Source organism: Oryctolagus cuniculus, chromosome 10 (assembly GCF_051225735.1).
Source record: "Oryctolagus cuniculus isolate XC-2025 breed Fujian yellow rabbit chromosome 10, ASM5122573v1, whole genome shotgun sequence".
Classification (NCBI taxonomy): Eukaryota; Metazoa; Chordata; class Mammalia; order Lagomorpha; family Leporidae; genus Oryctolagus; species Oryctolagus cuniculus.
The window spans coordinates 115,063,712-115,075,622 of record NC_142876.1 but is presented as its reverse complement, the minus strand read 5'-3'; the positions used below and the strand labels follow the sequence as shown (position 1 = coordinate 115,075,622).

Here is an 11,911-nt window from a genome sequence, read left to right as displayed (position 1 = left end):
AAAGTCATTTACCACCAAAGCTGATTGGCGGCCGTGCAGCATCAGGGGAGGTGACAACTGAGGATGAGTGTACAGACATATGGCTGTTCCTGTAAAAAGTCATCCCATAAAATGACCTTTTAAGTAATTGGTCCTTAAGCCCTGCCCCAGTAATCATGTGGTCTTGTGCTTTAAAAGGCTTTGCCATGTGCCAATAAACAGAGTTCTTGCTTGCTTGACTTGACTCCCCGCTGCGTCTGATTGTCTCTGGGATCGGGAGGCTGGGGAACGGGCAAGCGGCGCACTTACCTTTCTTCAGACCCAGTCCATCTTCGTTTGGGTGAACTAAGACCCAGCAAATGTTAATAATTTAGATTGGTGCTATTATCTTAGGACACTGAGATAGATTAAGGACACATATTATTGCTAGAGTGGTTTTCTCTGGGACCCTAAATACACTTGAAACCAATCGAGGACATGAAATGGCTTTTTGATGTGAATTGAATCAAAGCTTAGTATGCTGAAAATTGAAACAGAAATTCTAGAAATATTTTATATTACTTCACCTAATCAAAACTTAAGATCCATTATGATAAGCAGGATATTTGTTAAAAGGAGGTACATTTTTAAAAGTAAAAAAGATCTGTGCTAAAATGGGGTTGTTTTGCATGTTTTTTTCTCATCTTTCTAGTGTCTGGCTTAAGAGGAGTCAGCTGGACTCATCAGGGCAGGCACTGTGCTCGAAGTGTGTGGGGACGATCTGGTTTCACCTGGTAGGCAGTGGAGACGTGGAGAGCCGGTCCCAGTGCCGGCTGCAGCAATTAGATCTGGCTTTCTGCTAATTTGCCTAGGAAAGCATGGGAAGGTAGCCTAAGTACTTGGCCCCCTGCCAGCCACAGGGATGACCCAGATGGAATTCCAGGCTCCCGGCTTCAGCCTGGCCCAGACCCGTGCAATTGTGGCCATTTGAGGAATGAAGCCGCAGATGGAGGATCTCTCTGCATCTCTGTAACCGCCTTTCGTAAAGAAAACCTTTAGTCTTCTTCCAGTGAAGGGTGTCAGCTGCCGGTTTCCATTGTTTCCTGCCCATTACCAGGTAAGGAAATTATTTTATATTTCCACTTTGTTGAGTGTTGGATTTTGTTAAATGCCATTACCACACCATTGGACTTCTCTATGGGTTTTGATTTCTTCTATTGTTTAATACATTGACTTTTCTTTGTTGAAGCAAGCTTGCATTCATGGAATATAGGCGCTTGGTCATATTTATTTATTTATTTATTGACAGGTAGAGTGGACAGTGAGAGAGAGAGAGACAGAGAGAAAGGTCTTCCTTTGCTGTTGGTTCACCCTCCAATGGCTGCCGCGGCTGGTGCACCTCGCTGATCTGATGGCAGGAGCCAGGTGCTTCTCCTGGTCTCCCATGAGGTGCAGGGCCTAAGTACTTGGGCCATCTTCCACTGCACTCCCAGGCCACACAGAGAGCTGGCCTGGAAGAGGGGCAACCGGGACAGAATCTGGCGCCCCAACCGGGACTAGAACCCGGTGTGCCGGCACCACAAGGTGGAGGATTAGCCTAGTGAGCCACAGCACGGGCCATATTTGTTTTATTTTATGTTTATTATTTATTGGTCATGTGTTGCTGTTTTTGGTTTATGAATATCTTATTGAAAATTTTTGCATTTGTATTCATCAAGAGTGCTGGTCGTGGTTTTCCTTTCTCTGGTTGGTTCTCTGGCTCAGGATCACAGTGGACTCATCGAAGGAGCTTGGCAGTTTTCCCTGTTCTATTTCTGGAAGAGTTTGAGAAGAATTGGTGTTCAGCTCCCTTTTCCAGAAGATATTTTGGAAGCCCCTAGAATGCTAGATTGTTTTTTCTCCTGAAGTACTGGGTGGTGGTGGTGGTGGTGGTGGTGGTGGTGTGTGTGTGTGTGTGTGTGTTTTGCCCTCTGGCTTGAAGCATTTATGGAAAGAATGGGCTTTCATTCTTTGCTCCTGGGAACAGCCCTCCCCACTCCCAGCTGCTTGTCAGCTTTGTGTTCAGAGAGTCTTTCCCAGCAGTTGCGTTCAGCTGTGTGTAGAATGTTTTCTCAGTTCTGTTGGGATTCACCGAGCTTCTCCGACCTAGAGATTTCATCACATTTGGGAAAAACTCCAGCTGGCATTAACGTTTTCTCTGTCTTTCCTTGCATCTCCTATTAGACATAGGCGAGGGCCCTTGACATAGTCCATGAAGTTCCTGAAACCTCGAAGACTTTTTTCCTAGGTTTGCTTTCTTTCTTTCTTTTTTTTAAGATGTATTTATTTATTTGAAAGGCAGAGCTATACAGACACAGAGAGTGACACACAGAGTGAGTGGGAGAGGGTCTTCCATCTGCTGGTTCATTCCCCAAATGGCCACAACGGCCAGAGCTGGACCAATTCAGAGGCAGGAACCCAGAGATTCTTCCAGGTTTCCTACATGGGTGCAGGGGCCCAAGTACTTGGGCACCTTCTATTGTTTTCCCAGGCCACAGCAGAGAGCTGAATCGGAAATTGAGCATCTGGGTCCCGAACCAGCGCCTGTATGGGATGCTGCCACTGCAGGCAGTGGCTTTACCCACTATGCCACAGTGCCGGCCCCTCTTTCTTTGTTTTTACAATTGCTGTGTGTGTTGAATCAACTTATTTGATATGGCATCTACTGTGATGTCTACTTTTTGAGCGTATTTTCATTTAAAATGAAAGTTGGGCATAGAGGTATCCATTTTGACCCCTTAGTTAGACATACATAAAAGTTGCAAAAGTAACACCCAGGATTTGCTATATCCTCCACCTCGCTTCCCCTAAAGTTGCCAACTATGTAACATCTTATAGTTTAAAAATCTAATACTTTGACTATAAAAACCAAGATATTTACATTGATTGAAATGTTTGCTAATCTACATCAGTCACTCGAATTTCGTGAATTCTCCCCGTAACATCAGTTTCGCAGTCGAGTGTCTAACTGAAGATCCCACGTTTCATTTAGTTGTAAAGTCATCTTTCTGCAGAACCTGAAAGTTCCTCTGTCATTCTCGACCTTCCATGCCCTTGACATTTTTGAAGTCCTCACTTTATTTTGTAAACTCTCCCCTCAGTTTGGATCTGACTGGTGCTTCCTAATGGAAACATTGAAGTTAATGCATTTTTGGCAAGTGCTCCAATCAAGTGAAGGAGGCCTTTCTTAGCACATCACGGCAGTAGACAAGATGTCAGTAAGTGTTAATACCGGTGATGAAACTTGTTGTTCTCTGAGGTACCTGGCAGCTGGTGAGACATCACCAGTTTCTCATAGTCATGAATAAGCAACTCATGAGAAGTTAGCTTGGGATTCCAGAATACACTATTTCTCACCATGCTTGCACACTCTGATGTTAACCATCTATGAGATTCCTGCCTGAAACAGTTACTACTGCAGTGCTTGCTATTTGTTTTATAGTTCTTTCATTCCTTACACATTTGCCAGTTGAACTTTTGTTTTGTAAAAAGAGCATCCTCTGGGCTGGTGCTGTGGCGTAGTGGGTAAAGCCGCCATCTGTAGTGCTGGCATTCCATATGGGCGCCGATTTGAGTCCTGGTTGCTCCACTTCCGATCCAGCTCTCTGCTATGGCCTGGGACAACAGTGGAGGATGGCCCAGATCGATCCCTGCCTGCTGTCCTGTGTACCTGGCTGCCTTTCCCTGAGGCTGGCGGCAGGGGTCCTGGGGCACCGAGGCTGTGACAGCAGGTCTTGGGGGGTGGGTAAGTCATTTCTGGTCCCACTACAAAAACTTTATTTTTGATTAGAATAGAGTACCATCTCAAATCTCGCCTATAGAAACAAAGCAAAGAAACCCAGAACAAAAAAATGTAGCCACTTCACTCACTTCAAGACCTATATACATGTAAGTTGTTTTCTGTGTTTTTTTTTTTTTTTGCCTTTTTTCTTTAAATTTTTTTTTGCTTTTTAAAAAAACATTTTAAATTTAAAAACAAAATAAACTCAGTGTTCACATTTCTATAAAGAATTAATAACAAAGTTTCAGGAACCCTGCCCTGGCAGCACAGAGAGGCAGCGCCTCCCCTGCCTGCCTCCAGCCTGCTCAGCCACTCTGACGCACTGGGGCACCTGGGAGGTGGCAGCCCGTGGAAGAGGAGTCAACGTCAGGTCTGTGCTTGTAGGCCCTGGGGCCAGGAAGCTTTCGAGAAAGCAGAGGGGAAGAGTAGCTTACTGTGAAACCCTTTAAAAAATATTCATACACTTCAGCATGCGCCTGTCGAGTCGCGGGGAGAACAGGAGCTTGGAATGCCCCAGGCAGGCCATGGGCAGGCGGACAGGGCCTGGCTCTGCACCTGCAGGCAGGAGACCTGCCCGGCGCCCTGCTTCTCTTCCACTCTTTCCTCTAAAACCTGTGTCAAGTCTTTGACTGCATGCACGGGGAAGCATGAACGTTCGACTTGTATGCAAAAAAGGTACAAAACAACTAGAATATAAAAGTTTTGGTAATATAAGGCCATCTGTTCAGGGCCACCTTGGAAACCTGTAACAGATATTTAAATACTACAGTGAAAAGGCATCTTAATATACTTTTTAAAAACATCTGAAGTAATCTGCTAAGACTAAGTGTAAAAAAACAAAACAAAACAAAACAAAGCCCATTCCCATTGAGGGCACTTTGTCCTTTGGAGAGGGCTGGTGGTGGGGGGGTGGTGGTGGTCAGAGCTTCAGCCAGGGGTGGGCTTCAATGGAGGCCTTGCTGCAGTCCCCGTAGTCTTAGGGCAGCAGAAGCTTCTTAGCTTGATGTAATCCCATTTGTCTATTTGTGCTTTTATTACCATGCTTCTAGAATTTTACCCAAAAGTCTTTGTATAGGCCAATGTCTTGGAGCATTTCCTCTATGTTTTCCTCTAGTAATTTGATGGTCTCAGGTCTTAAGTTTATATCACTGATCCATTGTGAGTTGATTTTTGTATAGAGTATATGTTAATGGTCTTGTTTCAAATGTCTGCATGTGGAAATCCAATTTTCCCAGCATTATTTGTTGAAGAGACTGTCTTTTCTCCAAGCAATGATTTTAGCTTATTTTTCAGATTTTAGCTGGTTGTAGATGTGTGTGTTAATTTCTGGTATTCTGCTCCATTCCATTAGTCAACATGCCTATTGTTGTGCCAATACCAGTACTCTTTTGATTATAACAGACCTGTAGTATGTCTTGAAATCTGATATTGTGTTATATCCAGCTTTGTTTTTATTGTTTAAGATTTATTTGGATATTCAGGGTCTTATGTGTTTCCATACGCTTTTTTTTGTTCATGATATCACAATTTATTACTACACCACAATGGTAGATTTTTGATACCACAATGGTTTTTACAACTATGTTATTGATTATGACATCACAATAGTATAGTCATGGTTTTTGTCATCACAATGGTGGCTTATGACATCACAACTGATTATGACTCCATAATTCTCATTTATAATTTCATAGTGCTTTTTATGATTTCACAATTGATCATGGCATCTGAATGACAGCTTTATGATTCAACAATTGTGGTTTATCACAACCCAGTTGATATTTCAACCTCAAAATTGATTACTAGATAAGAATGGTGCCTTTATTTTATGTCATAATAATGGTTTATGAAATCACAATGGGTTTTATGACATCACAATAGAAAATAAAATAATAGTGGTTTATGACATAGCAATTAATTATGACTTAGAAAACTATTAATGGTAGGTTTATGATATACTGCTGGTTTTTGAGTTCACAATTGATTTTGAAGTCAGTATTATCATTTATGCCATAGCAATAGATTTTCACTTCACAGTGGTGTTTATGACATCACAATTGCTTATGACTTACAATGTTAGGCTTATGATATCATAGTGGAAGTTTGTTACATTCCAATAAATTATGACATCAGAAGCATCCTTACATCACAAATTATTATGACATAACTGATAGTTTTATGATATCACATGGACTTTTATGACATCACAATAGACTTCAAGATAACAATTATTTTATGATGTCAAAATTGATTTTAAAATCATAATGGTGGTTTTCATTTTAGAAAACATTCATTTAATAAATATCAATTTTCAAAGTACAACTTTTGAATTATAACGGTTCATCCCCTCCATTACCACCCTCCTACCTGCAAACCATCCCATCTCCTACTTCTTCTCCCATCCCATTATTCATTAAGATTCATTTTTAATTATCTTTATATATAGAAGATCAACTCTCTACTAAGTAAATATTTCAACAGTTTGCAGCCACACAGACACACAATGCATAAAGTACTGTTTGAAGACTAGTTTTACCATTAATTCTCATAGTACAACACATTTAGGACAGAGCTCCTTTATAGGGAGCAAGTGCACAGTGACTCCTGTTGTTGATTTAACAATTAACACTCTTATTTATGATGTCAGTAGTCACCCGAGGCTCTTGTCATGAGCAGGCACAGTTCTAAGAAGACAACCATACTCCTGTCCTTCCCTCTCTTCTTCTCCCAGACTTCTTCCTTTAATTCTTCCAATCCAGGATCCTGGAATATTCTTCATTTTTGTTATCTTCTATTTATTTCATGGGTTTTTTTGTAATTTTCATTGTAGAGATCCTTGGTTGAATTTGTACGAAGGCATTTACAGTTTTTTGTAGCTATTGTGAATGGGAATGGTCTTACAAGTTTTTTTTCTCACCTAGAAACTATTGATGTTTAAGAATGCCATTGATTTTTGTGTGTTGATTTTATATTATGCCAAATTCTCTTATGAATTCTAATAGTCTCTTAGTGAGTCTTTTGGTTCCCCCTATATAAATAATCATGCCATCAGCAAACAGAGATAATTTGACTTCCTCTTTTCTAATTTGTATCCCTTTGATTTATTTTTATTGCCTAAGGGCTCTGAATAATAGTGATGAGAGTGAGCATCCTTGTCTGGTTCTGTATCTTAGTGTAAATACTTCCAGCTTTGCCCATTCTATATGATGCTGCCTGTGTTTGTTATATATTGTGTTTATTGTGTTGAGGTATGTTTATTCTGTACCCATTTTTTTTGTTTTCATCAGGAGATGACATTTTATCAAGTGCCTTTTATTCATTTATTGAGGTAATCATATGGTTTTTATCTTTCATTTTGTTGATGTTACATATCACAATTGCTGATTTGCATATGTTGAACCATATATGGGATAAATCCCACTTGGTCAGGGCCAGTGCTGTGGTGTAGCAGGTAAAGCCGCCACTTATAGTGCTGGCATCGTATATGGGAATTGGTTGGAGTCTTGGCTGCTCCATTTCCAATCCAGCTCTCTGCTATGGCCTGGGAAAGCAGTAGAAGATGGCCCAAGTTCTTGGGCCCCTGCACCCACATGGGAGACCCAGATGAAGCTCCTGGCTCCTGGCGCCTGGCTCCTGGCTTCAGATCGACGGAGCTCTGGCCATTGTGGCCAGGTGGGGAGTGTACTAGTGGATGAAAGACCTCTCTCTCTCTCTCTCTCTCTCTCTCTCTCTTTCTCTCTTTCTAATTCAGCCTCAGCCTTGAGTATTGGTCTATTCAGGCTTTCTATATCTTGATGCCTCAATTTTGATAAATTATATAGGTCCAGAAAAGAATCCATTTATTCAAGATTTTCCAAATTTTAGCATATAATTGTTTGCAATGATTCCTAATTGTTTCTATTTCTGTGGTATCTGTTGTAACATCTCATTTTTCTTCTCTGATTTTATTAATTTTGATCTTTTCCCCTATTTTTAATTAGTTTGGCCAATGGCCTATCAATTTTATTTCTTCATAAGACTTCGCTCTTCATTTCATTGATTTTATTTACAAATTTATTTATTTATTTGAAAGTTACAGAGAGGCAGAGGCAGAGAGAAGAGAGAGAGGTCTTCTATCTGCCAGTTCACTTGCAAGAGAGCCATGGCAGCTGAGGTTGTGCCAATCCGAAGCCAGGAGCCTGGAGCTTCTTCCAGGTCTCCTACACGGGTGCAGGGGCCTAAGGACTTGGGCCATCTTCTACTGCTTTCCCAGGCCATAGCAGAGAGCTGGATTGGAAGTAGAGCAACTGGGACTTGAACTGTTGCCCATATGGGATGCCAGCACTGCAGGCAGTGGCTTTACCCATTATGCCACAGTGCTGGCCCCACATTGATTTTTTTACGGTTTTTAAATTTATATTTATGTATCCTATAATTTTATTTATTTGCTTCTACTTATTTTGGACTTTGTTCTTATTTTTATGGGTCCTTGAGATGCATTATTAGAACATTTATTTGATTTCTTTGTAATTTTTAAATGTAGGCACTTAGTTCTGTAAACTTCACTATTAACCCTACTTTTGATGTATCCCCTAAGTTTTGGTATGTTTTGTTTCCATTTCACTCATTTTAAGGAATATTTTGATTTTGCTTTTGATTTCTTCTATGACATGTTATACATTCAGAAGCATGTTGTTCAGTCTCTATATATTTGTATATTTCTTAGGATTTCCTCTGCTGTTAATTTCTAACTTTATTCTGTTGTGGTCAGAAAAGATATATGGAATTTTTTAATTTGTTGAGACTTACATTATGGCCTACTATTTGGTCTGTCCTAGAAAATGTTCCATGTACTGATGAAAAGAATGTGTATTCTACAGCTTTGGGATGGAATGTTCTGTAGGTATCTGTTAGTCCCATTTGGTCTGTGGTATGGAATAGCTCTGTTGTTTCTTTGCTGATTTTTTATCTGGTTGATATGTCCATTGGTGAATGTGGGGTGTTGAAGTCCTCCATTATTTTGTATTGGAGCATATGTCTCCATTTAGATCCATTAGCAAATTTTTTATTAAAGTGTGTGTGTTAGCAGTCATATCATATATTAGTTAGTCATATAATACATTTATGCTAATCATATCTTCTTGTTGAATTGATCTCAATAATTACATAATGACATTGTTTCTTTTAACAACTTTTGTGTTAAAGTTTGTTTTTTTTTTTCTGATATGAGTATAGCTCCTCCTACTTGTATTTGATTTCTATTTGCTTGTCAAGTCTTTTTCCATTCTTTGACTTTCAGTCTGTGTGTATCTTTATTGGTTAGGAGTGTTTCTCATAGGCAGTACATAAGTGGGTTTTGTTTTTTATCCATTCATCAGGGATGTGTCTTTTAATTGGAGAATTTAGTCCATTTACATTCAAGACTATTATTGATGATAATATTAAATATTCTTGTTTGTTTTGAGTCTACTTTGATCTTTCTGTATAAAGTTTCATGTCTGCACATTCTTTCATGTTGCTGATTGTCTTTCTCTGTTTCTGTGTAGTAAATTTTTTTTTGACAGGCAGAGGTGGACAGTGAGAGAGACAGAGAGAAAGGTCTTCCTTTTCCATTGGTTCACCCCCCAAATGGCTGCTACAGGCAGCACGCTGTGCTGATCCAAAGCCAGGAGCCAGGTGCTTCTCCTGGTCTCCCATGCAGGTGCAGGGCCCAAGCACTTGGGCCATCCTCTACTGCACTCCCGGGCCATAGCAGAGAGCTGGCCTGGAAGAGGGGCAACCGGGACAGAATCCTGCGCCCCAACAGGGACTAGAACCCGGTGTGTTGGCGCTGCAGGCGGAGGATTAGCCTAGTGAGCCGCGGCGCCGGCCAGTAGTACATTCTTAAGTATCATTTGTGATGCTGGCCTGGTCATGAGAATTTCTTTCAACTTTTGCTTATCTTAGAAGGTATTTATTTCACCTTTATTTATAAATTAGAGCTTCACTGGGTAGAGTATTCTAAGTTGGCATTGTTTTTTTCTTGTAGGACTTCGACTGTATCACTTCATTCTCTTGTGGCCTGTAGTGTTTCTGTTGAGAAATCTGCTCTCAGTGTGATAGGAGTTACTTTAAAGGTAATCTGACATTTTTCTCTTGCAAATGTTAGGATATTCTCTTTATGGCTTGTTTTTGTAAGTTCAATGCTTCATGGTAGGATTTTTCTGTTCATGCCTATTTGGGGTTGTATGTGCTGCCTGTATTTGGATGGCCATATCTTTATCCAAATATCTTAATAGCCATATCTGCTACTATTTCACTGGATAGGTTTTTTATGACTTTGTTTTTTCTTGTTCATGCCTTCGAGAACTCCTAAGGCTCGTGTATTTGGTCATTTTGTGATCTCCCATAGATCCTCACACTGTGCTTTCTTTCTGATTGTTTCTCCTCCTCTTTCTTCGTTTCTTCTTCCTCTTCTGTGACTGAGATATTTCAGAAGACTTACCCTCTAGATTGTCTTCTACCACACTGAGCCTTTGATAAGTTTTCCACTGTATTTTTGACATATTGAATGCTCCATCTCTTTATTTTTTTTAGATTTCATTTACTTGAGAGGTAGAGTCACAGACAGTGAGAAGGAGAGACAGAGAGAAAGGTCTCCCTTCCGTTGGCTCACTCCCCAGATGATTGCAATGGCCAGAGCTGCGCTGATCCAAAGCCAGGAGCCAGGTGCTTCCTCCAGGTCTCCCATGCGGGCACAGGGGCCCAAGCACTTGGACCATCTTCTACTGCTTTCCCAGGACATAGCAGAAAGCTGAATTCCAAGAGGGACAGCCGGGACTAGAACCATATGGGATGCCAGCACCACAGGTGGAGGATTAACCTAGTGCGCCATGGAGCTGGCCCCTGAATACTCCATTTCTAACGTTTCTGTTTTTTTTTCAGTATCTATCTCTTTCTAGAATTTCTTTTCATGTACTGATTTACTGATTTCATTTAACTCTTTATATATATATATATTTTAACTTTTATTTAATGAATATAAATTTCCAAAGTACAGCTTATGGATTACAGTGGCTTCCCCCCCATAACGTCCCTCCCACCCGCAACACTCCCCTTTCCCACTCCCTCTCCCCTTCCATTCACATCAAGATTCATTTTCGATTCTCTTTATATACAGAACATCAGTTTAGTATACATTAAGTAAAGATTTCAACAGTTTGCTCCCACACAGAAACATAAAGTGAAAAATACTGTTTGAGTACTAGTTATAGCATTAAATCTCAATGTACAGCACACTAAGGACAAAGATCCTACATGAGGAGTAAGTGCACAGTGACTCCTGTTGTTGACTTAACAAATTGACACTCTTGTTTATGGTATCAGTAATCACCCTAGGCTCTTGTCACTTATCTCCTCTGATAAAATATAAACTGATATTGCTTTAAAACAATATTTTTAAGTAGATGAACATTAGCAGTTCATAAATAATAATTTACAACAGTTCTGAAATTACCTTTCTGTGAAATACAGCTTTTATTTAATTCAGTTTAATTAGAGCTTTAAAACTTGCCCACAAAGTGAGCTAAAACTCACTGGGTAGCTAGCTCTAAACATCTGGGAATCAAGGGTGTTTGACTCTAATTCCAGTTTGCTTAAGACAGAGCAGTGCCACAGATGTCAGTGTTTAAGGAGGAGCAGGAGTGTACACAGCCCACAGTGCAAAATAATGTTTAGGAAATTAGAGCTACACTGGATCATTTTCTAAGACCACAGAAACCTTGCTTTGCCTATGGTGAAAATCCACACAAGGACCCGAGGATGTGAATCTCCTTCTCCAGGGTGTGGAGCAAGGACAGTGACACAGTAGATGGCATTGCAAGTGACAACTGTGCTTTGCTCCATGCGGTTCCAGGACAGACATGGAAAACACTTCTCAGCAACAGTGTCCACATAACGGACCACACACCCTCTAGCAGTGAAACACACATCAAATACAAATGGAACAGATAAATATATAAATATCAGGACGGTTTGGAGTCATTTCAGCCCTGATGCATCACTCTCATGAATAGGAATCATTCAAATAGAAAAAAATACCCCAAAGCCATGCTCTTGGTGAGTCCTCTCTTCATCACACACACAGGTGTAGGAATTGAGGGCACAGGACAGGAG

The 11,911-nt window shown here is 40.5% G+C and overlaps 1 long non-coding RNA gene across 4 annotated transcripts in view; it reads left to right on the top strand.

Annotated features, from left to right (window-relative positions):
- Window positions 1-687: 687 nt before the first annotated feature.
- LOC149124442 (uncharacterized) overlaps window positions 688-11,911 on the top strand; it is a 133,825-nt gene continuing 122,601 nt past the window's right edge. Inside the window, exons 1-2 of one of the 4 annotated variants that reach the window (XR_016214421.1) lie at window positions 688-1,075; window positions 9,786-9,873. This is a non-coding gene — a long non-coding RNA (uncharacterized LOC149124442). The remainder of the gene's footprint in view (window positions 1,076-9,785; window positions 9,874-11,911) is intronic. The other 3 variants (XR_016214422.1, XR_016214423.1, XR_016214420.1) reach the window with 3 other exon arrangements.